Here is a 22,229-nt window from a genome sequence, read left to right as displayed (position 1 = left end):
AAAGATCATCAAGAGTGTTTTCTTCTTTCCATGTGGGAGCTGAATTGTTAGCTAGCTTATAAAAATAAAGGAACTGTGAGTGTTCTAGCATAAATATGTTATGGTCTAATAAAACCAGGAAATCACTGACAGATGTAAAAGTGACAGACATTGAAAATGGTATATAGACATCTAAATATAAGATCAAATTTAGGCGAAGAAGCTTTAGGGAGAGCATTTGAAGCTTATCATTTCCATCTCATTTGTAGCAGGTTTTTACCTTGTGACTTAGGTAAGTTGCAAATCGTATGCAAGCTGTAAACAAGGGTTGTTTTCCCTGGGGGAGAGAGGAGAGAAGCCTTTTCAGTTTTATTTTATTTTTATTATTTTTTAAAATATATCTATTGATTTTAGAGAGAGGAAGTGAGAGGGAGAGAGAGATAGAAACCTCAATGATGAGCGAGTCATTGATCGGCTGCCTCCTGCATGCCACCCACTGGGGATTGAGCCCACAACACGGGCATGTGCCCTGACCGGGAATCAAACCTCAATCTCCTAAATCACAGGTCGATGCTCAACCGCTGAGCCACGCTGGCTGGGCGCCTTTTCAGTTTTAAATGCCAGGTTGTTTTTTTTTCTATTAGCATAGAGTTAGGAAGAATACTGTATTAGATTAAGAATTTTTGCGTTTGTGAAGTATAAACAACTATGTGAATATAGTCAATGTTTGTGTATTGTTCATACAATAATTTAAACAAATATCTTTTCCTTGCAGATGTATACAGAGTACATTGTAAAAAACAATAAAATTATTTTGTAAAATCTTAAGCAGTGCAGAAGTGTGTGCATTACTTATAACACAGGATAATTATGGTATTTGACTCTTTATATAATGTTTAAGAAATTAACGTTGGAATTTAAAAACTAACAATTTTGAGCCAGCATTGGCTCAACCATTCTTAACTGAGGGATGTTTGGATCAGTCATTAAAATTTTCCAGGCCTCTGTTTTTGAAATGATAAGATGCTCTCCCAACCTTATGAAATTAAAATGAAAGCATATAAATATGAAGTAATATTTTAATTCTTGAAAATATTTATAAGTTTAAATAACTCATTTATTTATTAAGTTTTAATGGTATTGTAGGCTGATGGTTTTTGCATTCCTTGGTTTACTTTCTTTCATCTGTTACATTAAAGATATATTTGTACAATTTAGGCGCTCAGTTCCTAAATATACCAAAAGGTGGCACTGTTTACCTATGTTTAATATTTTAATTTGCTTTTTGATGAAAAAATGTGTTAGATGTTTTATCTGCAAATGTATTAAATTGAGGTTATATTTTTTACATTTAATTTTCTGTTTTGTAAATGGATCTTTAATTCATGTAAGGTTTACTAGGACCAGGTTTCATTATTATTTTGAAATGGTTTGGAATTTCAGATATTTAACCGTCATTTTCTAGATATAAACTCCTATATAATACAGTATAATTAATGATAAAACCTTGTATTAATGTGACAGCTAATGTTTCATGGCAAACACAGTTGCTTTTGTATAGCAAAAACCATTAATTTTTTTAAGCCTCTAAAAACAACCCAGTGATTAAAATATAACAGCCATAAATAAATGATTTGTGTGGCTTTTAGGTCATACCACATAGGTTTATCTATGATGGACTGTTATTTTATGTTAGAAATACCTTTGAAAATTTAGTGAAACCTTTCATTGTTTCAATTTTCTACTGGGAGGTGTGATGAAAGAAAATCTAGGTTCTGTGAATAGCTTCTTTAGGTGAGAAATACAAAAATTAGATAATAGAAATTTGACTTGAAGTGAGGATTATTTATATAGCAGGATGTGGTGAATAAACTTCCCTTACAATTGGATGAAAACCTCCTGATTGTTCATTCATGGAGTATATTATACCCAGCATGCTTTATGACCTGAGCAAGATAATACAAGTAGATTATTTTTATGTTCAATTAAACCTATCTATAGTTGTTTTTCAATACAAGCAGAATCTGCCAGTGATTTTTACTGGAAGTAAAAAAGCACAAAAATGCTTCTATTATTGATATAAAATTCTTGACTGTTGTTTTGGGGCTATCTAAGATAATTTCAAGTATGTTTTCTTTCACTGTTTCAATTCAACATAACTTGTATGTTTCAGTTTTTGTTATGTTCTCTTAAATATTACTTAAAAAAATTTATTGTTGAAAGTATTACAGATGTGCCCCTTTTCCTCCCATTGATCTCCTCCACCCCACATTCACCTCCACCCCAGGCCTTCACCACACTGTTTTCTGTATCCATAGGCTATGCATATATGCAGATAAGTTCTTTGATTAAATATTACTTTTAAGGCACTAATCCTCAGAAACAAAGAGTTTATGTCTTTTTCCACTAAAAACTCATTTTCATAACTCCGAAGTGACTGTCTGTTACTAAATCTATGTAGTTTGGGGGAAGCTGGGGAGGGACTTGGCAGTTAGAAGTTTGTTTTATGATCAGGTGTACTATGTGCTATATTTAAATGTTCACTCTTGTTGCTGCCTTTGTTGAGGTTGGTAATATATCTGATACATATGTGACTTATCTTAATTGTTTAAAAAATGCATAATTAAAGGAGGATTTGATTATTCAGCAACTGTTTCAGCAGCTAAAGACTATCATTTAGACATCTTCTTTCAGTATGTGACAATTGTTCTGTGAGCTATAAATAGTATGAAAAATAGAGGGGATGTATTGTGACACTTGAATACTTTAAAGCCCATACTGTTAGGATAGTCTTATTGTAGAGATTAAGAAACAGTGTTTTAATTATTTAGCAAGAAACTGATCTGCTATTTCACCTATTATTTTTGCAGATGTAAATTTCTATGGTTTTGGTAAATAACAAAGATTTATTTTCCTAAGTGACTTCGTGTTTTCAGTTTTTTGTAAGGATATAATATGCAAAAATGCACTCAGAATGACTTTTTAAAAAATGTGTTCTGGACACTAAATAGAGACAGATAGCTAAAGTGTCCTAAAAATGCTTTCATCAGGTTTCCTCTTTTCCCCCCTCCCCCAACTAGGGCTCTCCATAATTTCAGATTTGCCCCTCAGGGTAGGAGCTGAAGTATTCAAATGTGGTATTATACAAGAAATATTTCCCCCCCTACAAATAATACTTGTGATTAAAAGAAATCCAGTCAAACAACATTATATATTTGTTATGGAAAAAAGATCTATCATGCAGGCTCCATTTAAGGCTCCTTTAGATGCCTTATAATAATGTGCTAATTTATGCTGATGATCTTACCTCATGACCCTTCTGTGTGGCCTAGATGTGTTAATCTGTTATAGCTTTTTAATTTCATTCATCTGTGTTGGTTGAATATGCTTGTTACTCTTTAGTACCACTCACCGGTCTGTGTCAAGAACTGGAAAACAACAGGAAAAAGTGTATATCAGAATCACTTTCTTTAAGCAGGCATTAGTAATAGAGGAAATTATAAAATAGACATAATTTTAAAAAGATTGTGACATCTGAACATTCATTGAATAGAGTAAGTCAAGTACAGTCAGCTTTTAATTAGGAAAGAGAGTTGAGTCATTGGTTTTATTAAGCAAGGATTTACATCTTTTTACTTTTTTATTTTTAAAAACGTCAATGAGAAAATATTACCGGAGTGAGGAATAGATGTAATAGGCGGTTTTTAAGAAGTTAACCATTTTATTATACCCGTTTTTCTGATTCCTAAATTTTGAGGGTTATGTGTCTAAAAATCCTCAAGGTAGGAGAATACTGTTTGTGGTTGAGAATATCAAGGCCTTATGATAACTCAGGGTAAGGACAACCAAGGCCTAAAACATATGGGAGAACTAAAATATTTTTAAAATTTGTTAAAATAAAAATGTCATAGAAAGGAAATAATTTATATGACTTAGATATAATTGATTTATTCATCTACAGATACTTCTTGTAGATTATTTTTATCTTTTCTACAGAAAGTTTTTATACTAGGAGGGATTTCCCCGCCCCCCCTTTTATATTTAGCCTGTCATCTGAAAGTGTAACACTTTAGCTGTGCTTTGAAGTGGTTGCCTCCCATTGTGGGATCTCAGCTGGATCTGAAAGACTGATCAACTTGAATGTCTGAAAAACTTGTAATTTTTAGATTAGCATACTCAGTATAATTGAATAAGTATTTCTCAAACCTCTCTGAACCTGTGACTCTTCGTCTCTAAAATGGATTATAGAGTTGTGAAAATTAATAAATGGTTGATAAGTGTTAGCTGTTATTATATTAAATGTTAATAAAGAAAATTCACCATTATATATAGATGTTTTAAATCTAAACGTGAAATGAACTGGTAACTTAATGGAATTTGATTTAAACAAGTGTTTAATCCATTTTAATCTATTTAAATGTCTTTTAGTTTTATGTGTTCCTTTCTTGAACATTTTTTTTGATGGTGAGAGTTATTTAGGAAATGAGGCAAAAATAGAATATTGAAGTAACACATAGTAGATGGCTTCTTTGGGGAGCCAATGGGGCAGACAAGTGATTTCATAGAAGGAATAAGAGGCTGGGAGTTGGAAGATTTGAGGTGTGCTTCAAAGGCGATATTATTAGTGAACTTATCTTTTTTCAGCTAAAATCTCATCTATGAAATAGACCATTTTTGACTGTTCCAGAAGTGTGAGGGATGGGTTATGTTTTTTCACACGCATTGTCTCACTTTGTAAGAGGTAAAGCACTACATTAAAAAATGTCAGGTGTGAAATTCTTTTTGAACATTTCTAACTCCATTCCTCCTTGCCGTTCTCCCCGACACCCCCTAAAATCAAATTCTTCCTTAACACACTGCTTGTTGCACTTATTAGACTATTAGAATTATTTGTTTACATGTCTCTCCTATTAGACTAAACTTGAGTACAGAGAGAGCCCTACTACCATATTTTGCCTATAACAAGCACTTGGTGTTTGTTGAATGAATTCAATCAATCGTCATGTCATTTATGAGAAATAAGTAAAATTTACTAAGTGATGTAGACTACGGAGTTGGTTTCTCATTTGTGTTGCCCTTTTTACTATTAGGTGTAAAACACTGATGATTTATTACCTCCTGAAAGAATTAAATTTAGCGTTTTTCTCGTTCAAGTAGTCTTTTATAAGTTTTTGAGACCCTTTTATGAGCCTGCCCATAGTAAATGGCCTTATTGGTGCTTAACAGATGCTGTGATTCATGGGAACGGTAAGTATAGATTTCATGCGTAAAGTGACCGAATAAAATAGGCACATTGTTCTTTGTTAGTTTCCTCAATTGGTTCTTTTAATTTTCCTGTTCTTACTGGTGATACCTTAAGGCATCTGGCCAGTGTTGAGTATTTCTTCCTGACTCATCATTCTTTTTGCCACCTGCCAAAGAAATGCTTTTACTTTGGTCAAGAACATTTGGAGTTAGATTTCATTATTGGTGTAGGTCATGGACCACCTGTTAAGTCTAAGTATGTCATACTAATTAGCATTGACTGGCAGCCACTAGAATGCTTAATTCTAGTGCTCTGCTGTTTTAAACTTAAAGGTGTTATGGAGAATGGGAAAATCCTTTATCTAAATGAGAAACTAGCTACCAAATTCTAAGATTTCTTTCCCCATTTCCAGTACTGTTTCTCTTTGTGTGAAGTTTAGTAGACTGTATTAAATTGACTTTTATATGATATTTGAGGGTCATTATAATTTTTTCCTCAGGTAAAAGTCCCCCCTTTTTGTAATAATTTAGATAAGAAATTGCGGGTAAAAAGGAAGAAAAATGGCTGATAGGTCATAGGTTTTAACCTTTCAGCTAAAAGAGATACTTCTGAGCCCTGGTGGTTATTTTGTATGTGAAAGCTGGGAGGAAGCTGAGACCTGTGTCAGGGATGTTCCTGGAGCCTTGTGGGACCCCAGAAAATAGGAGTCTGTTATAGTAAGAAAGGAGTCAGTTGGACTTATAAATATTTGGGTACAATGAAAGCTTCTTAGAAAGCACTTTACCTGTCGCAAGTCAGAAGAAATGTTCTCATATTTGAATGAAATTGCAGAAGGGAAATTTTGAATTTTTTAGAAAACGAGATGGTTAGAGAACCTTAAGGTCACAGTACCCGTCATTATGAACTGAAAGAGTAAAATGTCACTTAAAGTCCTTTCTTTTAGTACAACAGTCTATTGTAGTAGATTTAAAATACATTGGTAGGGGCTTCCATGGGTTCTTTTTCTACCTTTGATCTCCCTATCTTATGTTCCCATTCGATCTTAAAATTTCCCCCAAATGTATTCTCCTGCTATGGGAATTTACAGAACATTAGCCTCCTGGTTGGTGAGGGACTACTTTCCAGATATATTTCCACAAGGGGGAAACCTATGTAAGTCTCTAAAGAGAGGGTTCTACTGAGCTTACAGAATACTTGCTGTCGGTGGGAGAAAGAATATAAGAAAAAGCTTGACTTTGAAGCCAAATCTATTGACTTAGAGTCTGTGCAACGTTGACCAGCTTGCCCTCTGATCTTAGCCAAGCCATTTCGTCTTTTGGAGCCTCAGTTTACTTAAATATAAAAAGAGTGAGTTGAACTCCAGTGTTGTCTGGTTCTTTATAAATTCATTCGATATTCATCATGTGCTGTGGACAGGACACTTACGGTCTCGCCCTTGTTAGAAGACCAACTCCTCTCCCTGCTGACCTGCCCTTCTTCCGCTCTTCCCTTATGTAGTAATTGGGTGAGTAATGAGCAAATGAAGCAACGTGAAATGATTAATTACAAATTTTGGGACCTGTCTGCTTTTATTTACAAAGTGAATCAGCATTTTTGGGGAAAAACACATTATATAGTTAAAAATGTAATTAAAATGAAGACATGAATTACCTGTTAGTGGAAATTATTGGGTAATGAGAGTGAGAGAAGTTAAAGACTGAGCTAGAGAATGATCTTGTTTAAGCTTGACATGCCAGGTATAAATGGAAAAGATTTATCCTTGACATTGAAAAGTAATTTTTAGAATATTTGAGCTTTTGGGGGTAGTTACTCATACTTTTGAATATGTTGAAGGTCAGATGTAATTGTTTTTTAGGGGGGGACCTCTTTGATATGAGTCAGCTCTAGTATCTTGAGCTTTATTTCTTTAGTCTGGAGAATTGTAGTTTATTATCTCACAAAAGGGAAAAATAATTTAAATAGAGTTAATGAAAATGAAAGGAGTAAAATTTTACTTAATACAGTGAGTCATCCAAAATGAAAAATCCCACATTTGGCTTCTGGGTCTAAAATGGCATTCTAGTCTGGGTAGGCTGGTTCAGGATCATTTGACTGTGTTGGAGGCAGCTAGGTTAGCTCCATAGAATTTAAAACTGACTTTTTCCAAAGATACTGATGAAAGCAACAAAATTTATTGGTTATCAGGTAGTGAGAGAAAGTTCAATTTTCTCCAGACCTGTGACAATTAGAGGTTGGTTCTAGCATATCTAATGCTTAAGTTTCAAGGCTACCTCTATTTGAGATCTGTTTTGGGGAGATAACCTTGTAACACATACATTTTAATGAGTACATTACTTTTACCACCTGCTGAAGTAGAGTTGGAGTGACTACTGACCTGAAGTGAATGCCTGTGTTCAATATTAATATGGCATGTCTGGATCCAGACAGCAATCTTTCATTTTGACATGCACATAGTCAAAGTAAATTAATGTTTAAAACCTGAACACTTTAGGTTCAGCTAGTGTGTGCATTCCATAATAATCCTTCAGAAGCAGTTTACGTAGAAATGCTGAGTGCTTTCTTATACTTTATTTATTATATGTATGGGTCCACATTGTAGTATTTGTAACAAGATTTATCCAGTGCTATTTTTGTGACTCACTTGTCTTGCAGTGGCTAAAGAAATTAATTATTTTAGGATTTAGTCTTTGTATGTTTTAAATAAAATTACATGGTCTTTATATATTCATGCCTGGCAAGATAGTAGCATCCTTTCAGTTATATTACTTTTAGATTTTTTATTAAGCTAATTCCTTACTTTATTTCTGCTCAAATAATCACAATTTTTTTGAAAGTATAGTAATAATAATTTTTAATAAACTTGGCTTGGAAATAGTGTGTATTTGTGACTGTCTGTGTAACAAGAATATTGCTGGAGCATTTTTCTTTTCTTCCTTACATACCATTTTCTAAACTTGCTTTTATTGGCTAAAAAGACATTCATGGCAGATGTAGTAATGGGGAAATTATATTAACATTTAAGTATTAAATTAGCTTGTAGCCAGAGTCTCCTACTAATATGATGACATTTAGTTCAGAATTTTAAGGACCACATTGTGCAACTCATTGTTACACATTTCCTATTTTCCTTTTTTAAAAGGTATGTTAGATCTGCTTTTGCAGATTTCCATTGTGAATTTTAATGTTGTTACTATTTCACCTTGCTCATTGGTGTTTGTTGTTTATGTATTAAGAATATGTGTATAGTGACCATAATGAGAATAGTATGTTATTGGCACTGTATGTAAACAAGACAGTTTTCATAACACTTTTACAGTTTAATTTCAAAGAAAAATCTCAAGTTACATTTATTAGCAAACATATTTCAGCTCTAGGGAGTTTTTCATTCTCCAAAAAGATGGCAGATGGAAGTGCACCTAATATGTGTTTAAAGAAAATATGCTGCATTTATTTTAAATTATATCTCTTTCATCACTATGATGTTTTATATTTTGTCTTAGAGTTATAATGAATGCCATATTTTGTTGTAAAACTCAAAATTAGATTTTTTCTGTGTCTGACTATTTTCTGTTCAGAAATAAATATTTGCTTTAGAATATAGACCATCAACAACTGTTAGATTATACTTAATACATTTATGGTTTCCTGAATCTTGGATATCCCTAACATTAGAAAATATATGCTTTACCCATGGTACACAGGATTTAGATTGGATTTGGAAAGATTGTACAGAGAACACCTATTGTTTCCATTGAATGATTTATGCCCTATAGAGATGAACTTTTTGACCCACTGCTCTTCTGGTAGTAATGGATTTGCACTGATTCGAGCATAGCCTCTCACTTGGTCCTGTTTTCGGTTCTGTGTGATGGCTGGCTGGCCAAATTAAACATCTGTTTTGTGGTTGTGGAGGGCTGGCTCATACTGATTCAAATTTATAACACTGCCTTGATTAGTATTCTACTGTCACTACCTGAATTAACTAGTTGTGGATAAATCGTCTATATCACATGAACATACTCATTTTTGTTCTGCATGGGGAATTTTTGTCCTCATGTAAGATTTCATGAAAGGATATATTCCTTGGATTAATTGGAAAAATCAGCATTTTAACACCACCTGTCCCCCTAGTCAGCTAATTTATGATTTTTATAAAAAGAGAATATATAAGAGATTATGTGATTGGGCCTATTATTATTATTATTTTTTAATATATTTTTATTGATTTCAGAGAGAATAAGGGAGAGGGGGAGAGAGAGAGAAACATCAGTGATGAGAGAGTCATTGATCAGCTGCCTCCTGCACGCCTCGGACTGGGGATCGAGCCCGCAACCTGGGCATGTGACCTGACTGGGAATCTAACAGGATCATAGGTTGATGCTCAACCTCTGAGCCACGCCTGGCTGGGTGGGCCTATTATTATTGATCTGATTTTAATTTGCTTACTTTTATAATTTTTCCATGAGAAAGCAGCCATGTTATATACCTCTAGAAAAGATTAAGTAAGGAATTTAGGTGGAATGTGTGCATGTGTAGGTTTTTATGGTGTCTTAGAAATCTGTACAAACACATTATAGAGTAAGTGCATTTTGTTGAGGTTATAAGACCTCTCAAAAAGTAAGCAGTACTATAGAGTCCTTAGAGGTCCTGGGCAATTTTGATGGACGCTACTCCTATACCTCCATTGATACAAATACGATGGGCTGACATTTTGTTTGGTGAAAAGTAGTTCACAGCATACTGTGATATCCACTTCTTGGAGCTTTATGCACTGACTTCAGAGGGCTGGTTACTTGAGAGTAAAATATGTGCATGATTACATGTAATCAAGGTTAATTTTTATCAAGGGTCACCATGTTTTTGCTATGGTCTGACAATCATGACCTACATTAAAAGAGCCCTGTGGGCCTGTCTGGTGTATTTTTGCTTGATGTCTGGATAGTTTATTTCAGATGCTTGTCAGTTTCATTATACATTTTCATTTGGGGCTCTTGCTGGACTTTCAGGTATAGCATTAAAAACAGTGCTCTTTGCAGTTAGATTGTCTTGAGGAAGGCTCTGTTTTATGCTATGAAAACACTACAGTCTTGAAGGATGAGTAGTTTTGGGGACATATTCCACTTGGTCTTGTGTTGTATTCCCCTGGTAGGTTATTTTGAAATAGAATAGACTTTAGCTCTACAACCAAGATTCCAGATTTGGCTCAGGTAATTAATTTTTAGTTAGCTCTTGGGGAAAACATTTTGGAGTTTTCAGTTCAAATGTGTTTCTTTTGCTTATAAAAAGTCCAGATGAGTAGCTTATGTCACAACATAGCAACTAAGTAGGATTTATAAGACAGAAATTTACAAATATTTCCTGCTTTTTCTGGTACAAAAGGAATGGTAGGCCGTGTTCTTTAAAAAAAAAAGTGATTTAGGACATTTTGGTAACAAAAACAAAACTTAGTGGTGGTTAAAACTGGGTATTTGGTTTTGTAGTTTTGAAATTATATTTAATTTTGGCCATATCTGTCTTAGTAGTTGAAGGGATAAACAGTTCAAACATTAAGGAAAAAGCAGTTTGTGTTTTTCAGTTTTCAACTTTAGATATCAGTAAATCATTGCTGTAGCCTTCTTTATCTTTTGTTTGCACAAAAAACCTGTTAGAATTATGTCTGGGGGGACCATCTGCTGTGGTTCCCAGTCTTGTCAGTGTGATAAGGGATAAGCTGTATAAACAGGGGCACACACACAAAACGAGAGAGAGAGAAAGGAGAAAAAAGCAGGCTGCTTTTAGGAAGGGGAAAGTATGATGGGATTTAATTTTATGATGTAGCCACAGAAAGCTGTAGGATTTTGCTCAGAGTCTATCAGGACTGAGGCTGTAATGTATTTATTTAGAAACCACAGGTCCATATTATTTGACTGGCTTATCTTCACATTATTATTATTTTTTCCTTTTTGATTGCATGGCTTCTATTTTGGAGGACAAGCTTTTAAAAGTTCTTTGAGCATGTTTCAGGATAGCGCTTCACATTGCATTATTTTTCAGATTGTCTGTTGGGTTCTTGGATTTTTCTATGAGTTGAATCCTCAGAAATCATCCTTTCCCTTCTTCATTTGCAATGAGGTCATGGTGCTTCATAAGGAACAAGCCAGTAATTTCCATGGCAACACACTCTATCAAAACATCGCAAATCTGCCTTGCCCCTTACCTTTATACTTTCAAGTGCTAGAAGGGGGAGGTATGTAAGCTGTGGCATTACTTTTCCAGCGCATTGGATCGCAGTAGTGTAGGAGGAGGGAGAGAGAGGCCAATTAAAATGTTAATCTCAAAGGTGCCTTACTGTCACTTAGCTACATATATACACGTGTGCATATAAATGTGTGTGTTTATGTGTGTATATATGTATGACTTATTTCATATGGAATTAAGCAACTTTCTCTAGGGTTGGAAAAATGAAAATTCCAAAAAATTGATTCGAAGACTGATCATTTAGTATGCAGGAGAACTATAAACGACTGATAAGTAACTGAGTTACTTGATACATGTACACATACCACCAGTTACTCCGGTCATGAGAAGGCTGCCTTTCCTTAAAGGCTCTAGTGTATTCCCATCAGGTATATTGGCCAAGGCAGTATTATTTCAACATGATCGTGGCAACTTGAACTTCTAAATGAATTCCAGAATTTTGTCTTTTTTCTTCTTATTAGGAGGTGCTAGGTGAGATGAGGTGATTGATTTTTCATGGACTAGGGGAGTAATTAGTATTTTATCGTTACTGAAAATTTCATACCCTTTGATATCAGGAATTATAGAGTACATTAAAATTAATTTTTAAAAAAGATTTTTAAATTGATTTTTAGAGAGAGAGGAATAGAAAGAGAGAGAACACGCACATGAAACGTTGATTGGCTTCCTGCTGCATGCCCCCTACTGGTAATGGAGCCTGAAACCTGAGCATGTGGCCACCCACCCCCTTGTACCTGTCTAGCCCCATATGCAGCTATCACCAGAGAATCCTTAGTCTGTCCCTTTTCCCCATTGCCTCCATTTCTGATGACCTAGCCCTGGCACCTCCCAGCTATGTGCTGTGGGAGAAGGAGCTGCTGGTCCTGAAGGTTTTCCAAGTCTACACGCACTAGTTGGTGGACTGTATTAAAATTTTTTATTATGAAATATTTGACAGAGAAAAGAATTAAAAGAATAAGATAAGAAACAGCTATATGCCCCAATCCAGATTTAGGAATGAAACATTACTGATACAGCTGAAGCTCCCTTTATATGGAGTGGGCATTGGGTTGGAGTACACTTTTCATTCTGCCTTTCTGCCTCCTTACTCCAGAAAAGCTTCAGCCTTCAAAGGAAATCTTCCCCTCCACTGTGCTTTCATAGTCCTACCCCAGGCCTGTGTGTGTATAGAATGTGCCAATGTGTTAAAACCATCTGTTCAAATGTCTGTCACCTCAACCAGGCTCTGCTTCATTTTGTGTTTCCAGCACCATACACAATGACCGGGATGGAATAGGTGCTCAGTAAGTGCTCGTGGCATGAATGAGTGAATAGGTACAGTTCTTTTCTACCAAACCCTATCAGTGTAGGATCTGTTTAGCAAAACTATTTCCTTGTCTAGTCCATAGTTCTTGGGCTTGCTGCTCTGATTTGAACAAATCGAATTAAACATAAAATGCTGTAGAACAGATGCATTTGCAAGTCTCTGCTCAGACAGCTGCCGTTCTGTTTAACAAAAACATTGCTGTTTTGACTCAGTCTTTCCTTTTGTTAACTGTTAGTATCTTGGTGTAAGCGCAGACTGCAAACTCTCCAAAGTGAAATGCCTGGTGAGCCAGCCAGTAATCAGAACTGAGAGATAATAGGAGATAGTTACAAATAAGATACAGAGGGAAAAGATTTTATTCTTAGGCGTCATTTTAATAAAAAGAGTAAATGCATCTATTTGTCCTCCCCGGACCATACTTTGTAACTCTTTGAGCCCTTATTTCTCAGGTAATTCTAACCTTCCCTCTCCTCAGTTACCTCTGTATAACATTCCTACTCTAAATTTCAAAGTGTATATACAGATGCATTTGCTTTTAAAATTTGAAAACTCAGGTATGACTCATATCCCATAAAATGTACAGGTCTTAAGTGTTCAGTTCAGTGATTTCTTCCCTGTTTTATACACCGGTGCACTCCACCTAAAGAAGGCAGACTATTTTCATTCCCCAGAACATTTTGCAGTACCTTTTCAATAGACCCTGCCTCCCCCGTCCTCTGCAGCAGCCACTTTGTTTCCGTTTATCCATGGGAGTCATATAAATAGAATCATATGGTATATCCCCTTTTGCGTCTGGCTTCTTTCATTCCGAATAATGTTTTTCAGGTTCATTCAGGTTGTTGCACGTATAAATTCCATTTTCTTCTAACAGAAATGTGTAACTAGCAGGTAGAAGTTTATTTTTACCTTAAAGCTGAAAGATTGAGTCATGCTTTTTTAGGAGTATTGTTAATAGAATTAAAGATAACAGCTCAGACTTACGGAGTACTAGCCCCTATGCTAAGTGCTTTACATGCATTATCTCACTGCATTCTGTGACTATCTGTTTACTTAGTTTTCTGTGGTAGACAGATGTATTTGGTGAAAGTCTTGACATCTGATATTTGCCAGAAGAAACTATCTTGTGTTCTAAAATTCTGATTGTTTTCCTTAGGATGAAGCACTGTTGATGGTGGGTTTTGATAAACTTAAATTTGAACCAAGAGGAGAAGTGTAAAAGGCAGTGGAAAAGAGGCATTGGGTAGGAAAGAAAGTGGTTCAGTGGCTCACTTTAGATTTCCTACACCCTGGCTTCGAAGAAATAGCTTTTGTGTATATGAAAAGTCCTTGTGCTGCCCGGCCGGCATGGCTCAGCGGTTGAACATCGACCTATGATCCAGGAGATCTTGGTTTTATTCCCAGTCAGGGCACATGCCTGGTTTCAGGCTCGATCCCCAGGAGGGGGCGTGCAGGAGGCAGCCAATCAATGACCTATCATTGATGTTTCTATCTCTCTCCCTCTCCCTCCCTCTCTCTGAAATCAATAAAGATATGTTTTAAAAAAAGTTCTTGTGTTAAGCCTTTCAAAGATGCTTATAATAATGCAATGCCCATCTTTTTGTTCAGAATTGTATCAGTCTAGCTTGAATTTTTATGTGTAGATTTTTGTGTTGCTTGCATTTAAGTGATACCTACTATGTGTCAGACACCATCCTAACTGCTTTATATACATTAATTCTCACAAATCTGCAAAGTGTGAATTTTTTCTTTTTAACCTTTGTTTTGCATATGAGGATGCTGAGGCACTGGGAGGTTGAAGGACTGGACCAAAGGCACATAGGTAGTCAGGGTGGAGGTTGAGCTGGGCTTTTTAGCCAGGCAGGCTGGTTTCAGATCCTGTGCCTTTAACCACTATAGTGTTTGCCACGGTCCCCCATTCCTAAACACACTTTACTTTCCCTTGACCCCAGTGGTGATGCAGGTATTGTGAAGATTAGTAAGGATTGACAACATCCAAACAGATGTAATGATGGGGACTTACTTTTGTGACTTGTATAATTCACAAAGTAGGTCATAAAAGTGCAGGGGGTTTTTGGTTTTGGTGCAGGAGACTATAGGAAGGAAGTGTTTATGATTTGAAACCTGTGATGATAGTAGAGGGAGTACTTTAAACCTCAGCAAAACTAATTTGCCCACCAGTGCTGTGTTTATTCAAGCCTGTATGTATGTGTAGTGGATTGATGCTTTTCACCTAGTTGTCTATAGATCCTGGTGCTGAGAGAGTCACCAAATCTATTGCAGGGAAAGTCTCTGAATGTATGTATGTGTGTTCTTAATCATTGGTGATTGAAAGTACTTTATCACCATGCGGGGTCCTTGTACTCAGAAAGGTTGGACACAGTTGCATTAGGTCCTTGACTGTGGTAATTTAGCATTTGAGTTTCAGTTATGTTCATATACCCAGAAGTTCCATGACATTTAGTAGTTTGTTATGAGAATAATATCAGTTTCATGGAGTTGTGGGGTTATAAGAATTAAAAATAATGTATGTAGGAATTAACTGTCAGAAGGCTGGAATACAGATTCTAGTCATTTGGTTAGTGTGCATGAACTTAGCAGAACTTCCCACATGTCTATTTTATTTTTGATACTCATAAATTTGGGGAGGCCTCAGAATGTATCCATTTACCATGTCAACGGGACACTTGTTTCCACTTCTCTTCCATGTGGGTCTGCAAGTTTGGTCCCGGGACCTGGCCTTCAGTGCCGCTTCTGCCCCTTTGTTCTTTGTGGAGCAGTTATTTTTACTGTCTTTAAAGATGAAGTTCCTTGTATTTTTTATTATCTAACTCCCCTCTCTAGCTTATAACATAGGCTGTTTATGGCTCTCACCTTTCTTAGCTATGGGTTAAAGCATTCTAGAGAGTAATTTATCTTTTTATTGGGCCATTAGCCCTTGTGTCTCTCCCCTCAACTCTTGCTTAGGTCAGTTTCATTGACACTTTTTCTACCTTTACTTTTTTCTTTTTAAAAAAATATCTGTTTTTATTGATTTCAGAGAGAGCAAGGGAGAGGGAGAGAGAAACATCAATGAGAGAGAGTCATTGATCAGCTGCCTCCTGCACGGCCCCTACTGCAACCCTGGCATGTGTCCTGACCAGGAATCGAACCGTGACCTCCTGATTCATGGGTCGATGCTAACTACTGATCCATGCCGGCTGGGCTCTACCTTTACTTTTTTCATCTTAAAATACATTATTAATTTTTTCAAGAGAAGCCCAGATGTACTTGCAGCTCGGCCTCCAGAGCCTTAGTCACCCCTTGATGCAATAAATCATCTTGCTTCCTATTAACTTGGAACATTGGATACTGTGAAAACTTTGAATGGGGTTATTATAATATAGACTTTTGAAGTCAGACTTTCATTTTATTGTGTGATGATACATTTTTATAAGATCTACTCACTGTACACTTACTATCTAAAAGATAACTGAGCTACATGTTGTGGGGACACAGATGAAGCGCTATCCTTCATTCTTATAAAGTATTCATCCTTTGAGACTTGAGAGGTGTGAAGCTAATCTTTTGGGCAAACCAAACAGAATTTCTTTTATAAAAATCTGAAGAAAAATTTTATATACTGTTTTAAACTCTTAATTTATCACAAGTTTCATTAACCTTCATTTTTAATGCTGTTCCTCATGAAACGTAGGTATTAAACAGATCCAAGTAGTGTGACAGTCAGTAATGATGACTGCTCTTGCAGCCTTTGAAATTGAGCGGTGGGAGATTTACAGCCAATACAAAGTACCTGTGGTAATTGTTAAAGTACAACCTCCAGTTTGGGGATTATTTTACTTATCTATGATTTATAATAAATATCTTGAAGTTGCAGGTTTTGCCTTTTGTAATAAAATGCAAGTCAGTAAATGTCACAACATTTAACACTCTGGTTTTTAGTCTAGCAATTTGTGGTAAAATCTAACATGTACTTAGCTTTTACTATGTGCTAGGCATTTTTCTGAGCACTGTACATATATTAACTTCATGTTAAGGATTAAGTGTGTTTTTAAAAAATGTATGCTAAATCTTTTTGGAAAAATACAACAAATCTGACTTGTGGACTCTGGGTTTGGAAAGCCCAGGGCTCCCCTTTCCCACCCCCTTTAAAACATGTGCATACAGATATGTAGATGTATATTTTGAAAAATAGACATAATAGCAAATTAATAATTGCTTTTTGCAGAGGAAGTATTTTCTTCATGTAGCTAACCCATAAAATGCTCTGTTTTTTTATAATATTTTTCAGAGACATGGTCATGTATTTATGAATTTTAACATGTTGCTTAACTGTTCAGCATATCTATGAGATATAATACTATATACTGAAGGAAATAATTTTAAAAATGAAAAGATTTGGTTGTCTTTATTTTTTCAGTTATTACAAGTAGCAAATAATAGATGATCCCAATATAAGGTGATTCCCCCATTTCCCCAATGAGAAGATTAAATTATGTTGCTGAACTTGAATATGTAAACATTAGGAATGAAGATGAAATTGTCAGATAGTCTTATATTTAGTTAAATTACACATATATATTTAAAATTGCATTATATGAAATAATTTTAAAATGTTATTTTTCTTCCTTGGCTTTTCATTAAGTAATTTTATTCAAACTTTTCAAGGGCATCTTCAACACATGGGTTTTTACCTCTCTAGAATCACCTTCTGAGTTGACTGACAGTTTTCTAGACTTCACTTCTGTTTGACTTGTTTGAAATCCAACATATTTTGTGTCTATGAGGTGGTCCCTGGAAATTTTCTCCCAGGTGCCTGTTCTTATAGTTAAAGAGCAGTTGGTTTTGTCTTTCCTTCTGTAGAAGCATATATGTTGATCTATACAGTGTAACCACTTATTATAATGCTTTTAAGTGAAATCCAGTACTGCCAGTGTGAGGTTATATCCCTAGGAGTTAATCAGGGTTAAATCCCATTGCAGCCCTTTTTGCTGATTTAGGTGACTGATTCCGGTGATTTCTCTAGGCTTCCAGAGACCCTGTTGCTCATGAGGTCTTTCCCAAGTGATATTCTGTTATTTAAGATAAGGGGATGGAGACAGTAAGAGCTCCTAGTCATGAGAAAGACTTTATTAGAAGTATAAAACAATTCACTCTTTTCTGAGGGATAATTTTTTTTGGGAAAAATAAACTGTGCCTTACATTTGGGCAGTTGCTTAGTAGGTAGCTAACAACTGGAGAGAGTAGATAGGTGTTTTGTAGCCCAGTTTTTACTTGCTATACTGTGTGCTATTCCTTGCCATGAATTTAGCTTTTTTTTTTTTCAACCTGTTTCTTCATTTTCACATTTCTGTTTCATTTTACTTTGTTAGATTCCCCCCCCCCCCCCCCCCCGTTTAGTCAGATGAACATTTATCACGATTGATACTCAGTATCATAAATATCTGTAACTCTTATTTTGGGTGTGAGAGTAATGTTCTGATGGTTAGGATTCTACAAAGTTGACCATCAGGACATCTTGATGTATTTCTGGAATGAATGTCCCTGTACTCTTTGCTTGCAGATTAAAACTTTAATATTTGAAATCAGACCTGTGCAATGTGGAAAGACAGAATACACTCTTAAAATATTTGCACGATAATCTAAAGAACAAAGCCTTTAGTGGGAGTGGTGGTAGAATGTTTCCAGGATCAACACTTGACTTGAATGCTCTGGGAGAATGCATTTTTTCCTTCTTTTTTAACGGATGGCAGGTGGCAGGGTTGAAAAACAGGTTTTTATAATGGAAATGCTAAGAGTCTTAGCTATAGTGGTGTGAATGGTATTGTTAAGATATAATAGATGTATTGCATTATCTTATCTAATCAGACACTTTTGTTAGTGAAAGCCCCCTCCCCCCATTTAGTTTCAGCGTGCTCGTTGCAGAGAATGAGTCCTCTCAACCCATTTAGCTACTCACAAAATTTCTGAGGATATTTTTTAAGTCTTTGTCAAGTTTTAACATATTTAATAAGCCTAAATTTATTTTATTAAAAATAGGACTTTAAGCTAGGAAAGTAAGTATAAGAAACAGCCCAGATATATTTCAGATTAGAGAGTATGACTTTGCCTTTGTAATGAACATCAGTAAGGTCGGCAGTGTTCTGCTGGTTGCCTTTTCTTTCTAATGTTACTGCTCATATTTCACATTTGGTTTGTTTTCAGTGTCCTTACTCTTAGAAAGGGGCTCAGGAAATTGAATTACGTTTTATATATTTAGTTTCTAATCTCATTCTTACTTTAAGAATCTGTATAATTTCTCAAGGCTTTTTGGAAATAGGGGTCTGTAGTGTCTATAAGCCTGGGAGGCTAGGAAGGAAAAACCATACAGGAGTGGGGTTTGCCCACAGGGAGAAAGGCACTCTATAGTCTGCTTAAAGCAAAGGGACCCAATTATATTCTAAGACAGTGGAACCAGTTGTTCTGTTCTGGAGGGGGCCTGTCAAAATAAAAGTGGATAGTTGCCATTTGGGGATATTAATCCAATAGGAGAGAGTACTTTCTGCAAATACAGGCTGGAAATGGACACAACCCTCCCACCCCCATCTGAGAGTCGCAGCACCATGTGGGGAGTGGCGGTGGGGTGGCCTGTGGTTGGTGATAGCTGTGACTCCTTTTTTCCTCTGAATTGTTGAGTGCTCACGGTATAGAACTGAGTGGTGAGTCCTGCCTGCATAAGTTAAGGCGGAAGCTGAGGTCCCTGGCTGGTTAGGTAGTTCTAAGAATGTATATGTTCAGTAGAGCTCTTGAATGATTTGATGTGTGCCAGCTTGCTCATACTAGGAATACAAAGATGACTAAAGCACAGTGCATTCCTCTGAAAAGCTGCCTATCTAGTGAAGCATACAGCTATTCAGAACCATCAGAAGAGAATGTCCACACAGTCCCCCTGCCTGCGTGGATTTGCCTCCTGTGCATGCTCTGTGATCCCTTTATTGCAGTGAATGGTCCATGCTCGCACTCAAGGTCAACACTGTCACTCGTACACTTATCCCTTCTCACCTGCTCGAGGACACTACTCCTGCAGTTGTTTACTTTGTTAGATTACATTTCTTCTTTACTGGACCATTCCTGTTATTATCATCAAACATTCTGTGATATAGTCCATTGTAAAATAAGCTCCCTCCTGGACACCGTATTCCTCTCCGGGTATTCCATTTCTTTCTTTGTAGCAGGACTCCTTGCAAGCAGTTGCTTACGCCTGCCGCTTCCCCTTCTGTCTCCAGTTTACTCCAATCAAGCACCTTTACTTAAAATGCTCTTGTGAAATTCATCAGTGACCTCTGAATGGCCAAACACAACTGTCATTTCTGAGTCCTATTGCCTTCCTCTTGTTAGCATTGGACATAGCCCATTACTCTCCTTCTTGAAATACCTTTACCGGGCTCTCCAGACTCCACCCCCCTTGGGTTTTGTTCTCTTCCCGTTTCACTGACTGTTCTTTCAGTCACCTTTGCTGGTCCCTCCTCATTATTATATCTGAGTGGTGGTGTTTCCCAGTGCACTTTACTTCTGTGTTTTACTTCACCTGTATTCACTTTTATAGAGTGTCACAGCTTTTAAGTACTCTCTGTATATTGACACTTTCCAAATATATATTTCCAAATTGAATCTCTCCTTTCAACCCTGCACTCTCTGCCTATATGTAATCTGAATTTGGATATTTAATAGGCATGCCTCTTTAACATGTCTAACACACCTAGTCTTCCCCAGGAATCTCCATAGTCGTCTTCTCTCAGTTAAAGGAATCTGCGTTTTTTTTCAGTTGCTTAGGTCAAAAATTTTGGAATCAAGAATAACTACTCTTGACTTCACATTCCCACATTGAGTCTATTCGCAAGTCCTGCTGCCTCCTGCTTTAAAGCATATCCAGAGTCCTGCCATTTTTTATCACTTCTACTTAGGCTACCATCGTGGTCTAAGCCAGCATCATTTTCTTGCCTAGATTATAATAGGTGCCTGACTTATCGCTCTGCTTCTCCTCCCCCCTTCCTCCATCTGTTTTCCATACAGCAGTCAGGTTCTTTGAATACTTAAGCCAGGTTATTTCATTCTTGTGCTTAGATTTCACAGTGCTGTCCAATAGAACTTTGTCTAGTGATGGAAATGATCTGTTTTGCACTGTGTAATATGATAGCCATTGGCTGTTTGTGGCTATTAAACACTTGAAATCTGGTTAATGCAACTGAGGAACTGACTTTCATTTATTTTTAATTTATATGTAAATAGCCACATGAACAAAAGCCAAAGTTTTTATCATGACTTGTGAGGGTTAGATGAGGTGAACCCTTCTACTTCTCTGACTTCATCTACAACTACCATTGTCACCCTAGTTTTCTTGCTGTGCCTTGAACAAACCAAGCATGTGTTCACACTTGCTATTCTCTCTGCCTGGAATGTTCTTCTAGGTATCTGCTTGTGTTCCCTCATTTCCGGTCTTTGCTCAGATGTTACCTTGTCAGAGAGTCCTTCCCTGACTATATAAAATACTAGCATCCTACCCTCACTTGGTTTCTAACTTTATTTCCTTTGAGTAATGATCACTACCTGATGAGTTTATTTGTTCATGATCTGTTTCTCCCCCAGGTGAACGTAAGTTCTCTGAGAGCAGGAGCCTTATGTGGTGATACTATTGTGTCACCCAGAGCTTAGAACAGTTGCCAGCCTGTAGTAGGCACTCAGTAAACATTTAGTTAATGATTAGTGAGAGGAGTCAAGGCAATATACCCTTATTGGCATATGCAGGAAGATCTCTTACAGCAACAGAGGCAGTTAGTGATGACTTCAGCCTCAGGACTTGGGAAAGCTTCACAGAGATGATGAAGTGTGAATTAGGCCTTAAAGAATAAAGAGAAGTTTGTTTAATTTTGCTAGAGAGATTAAAACTATGATTAATTTATATTTTAGTTTTACCTTGCTTTAAATAATTGTGACATTTAGGCAACACGAATGAATATGTGAGTTCTGTTATGTGGTGGACACTGTGCTGGGCCCTGGTGACAGAAAGATGATTGGGGTTTATAAGATGCTCTCACTGTCACAGAACTCAGTGTATGTGATAGTATTGTAGTACCCACTGACTGAAAATAAAGTAGTGAAAAGGTCCAGTTTAGCTTTATTTCTGTTAGCATGTGAAACAGTATATTTAATAATTTAATAATTAAGAGATTGCTATGTAAAAAATATACTAAGAAAAATCCTGAATATTTGATTCCATCAGCACCTATGTGACCATATCTCCTAGCAGGTGGTGTGCTCCAAGATGTTGTTGATAGGGATAAGTTTTCCTCCACTTCCCTCCTCTTTTTCTCATCATGGGATGGGAGTCTATAGGAAGCTGAGGCAATAAAATTCATCAATTGTCTACAAACTTTCAAAAATTACAAATCTGATATGCTGAAATTTTCATTTTAAACAAGCATTAAC

The 22,229-nt window shown here is 36.2% G+C and overlaps 1 protein-coding gene across 5 annotated transcripts in view; it reads left to right on the top strand.

The window, feature by feature from the left end:
* The window catches only part of CDKAL1 (CDKAL1 threonylcarbamoyladenosine tRNA methylthiotransferase), a 551,454-nt gene that overhangs the window by 27,854 nt on the left and 501,371 nt on the right, over positions 1–22,229 (top strand). The window lies entirely within an intron of this gene.

The sequence above is a fragment of the Miniopterus natalensis genome, chromosome 9 (assembly GCF_054644295.1).
Source record: "Miniopterus natalensis isolate mMinNat1 chromosome 9, mMinNat1.hap1, whole genome shotgun sequence".
NCBI classification, from domain to species: Eukaryota; Metazoa; Chordata; class Mammalia; order Chiroptera; family Miniopteridae; genus Miniopterus; species Miniopterus natalensis.
This window is presented reverse-complemented; position numbering and strand designations above follow the sequence as displayed.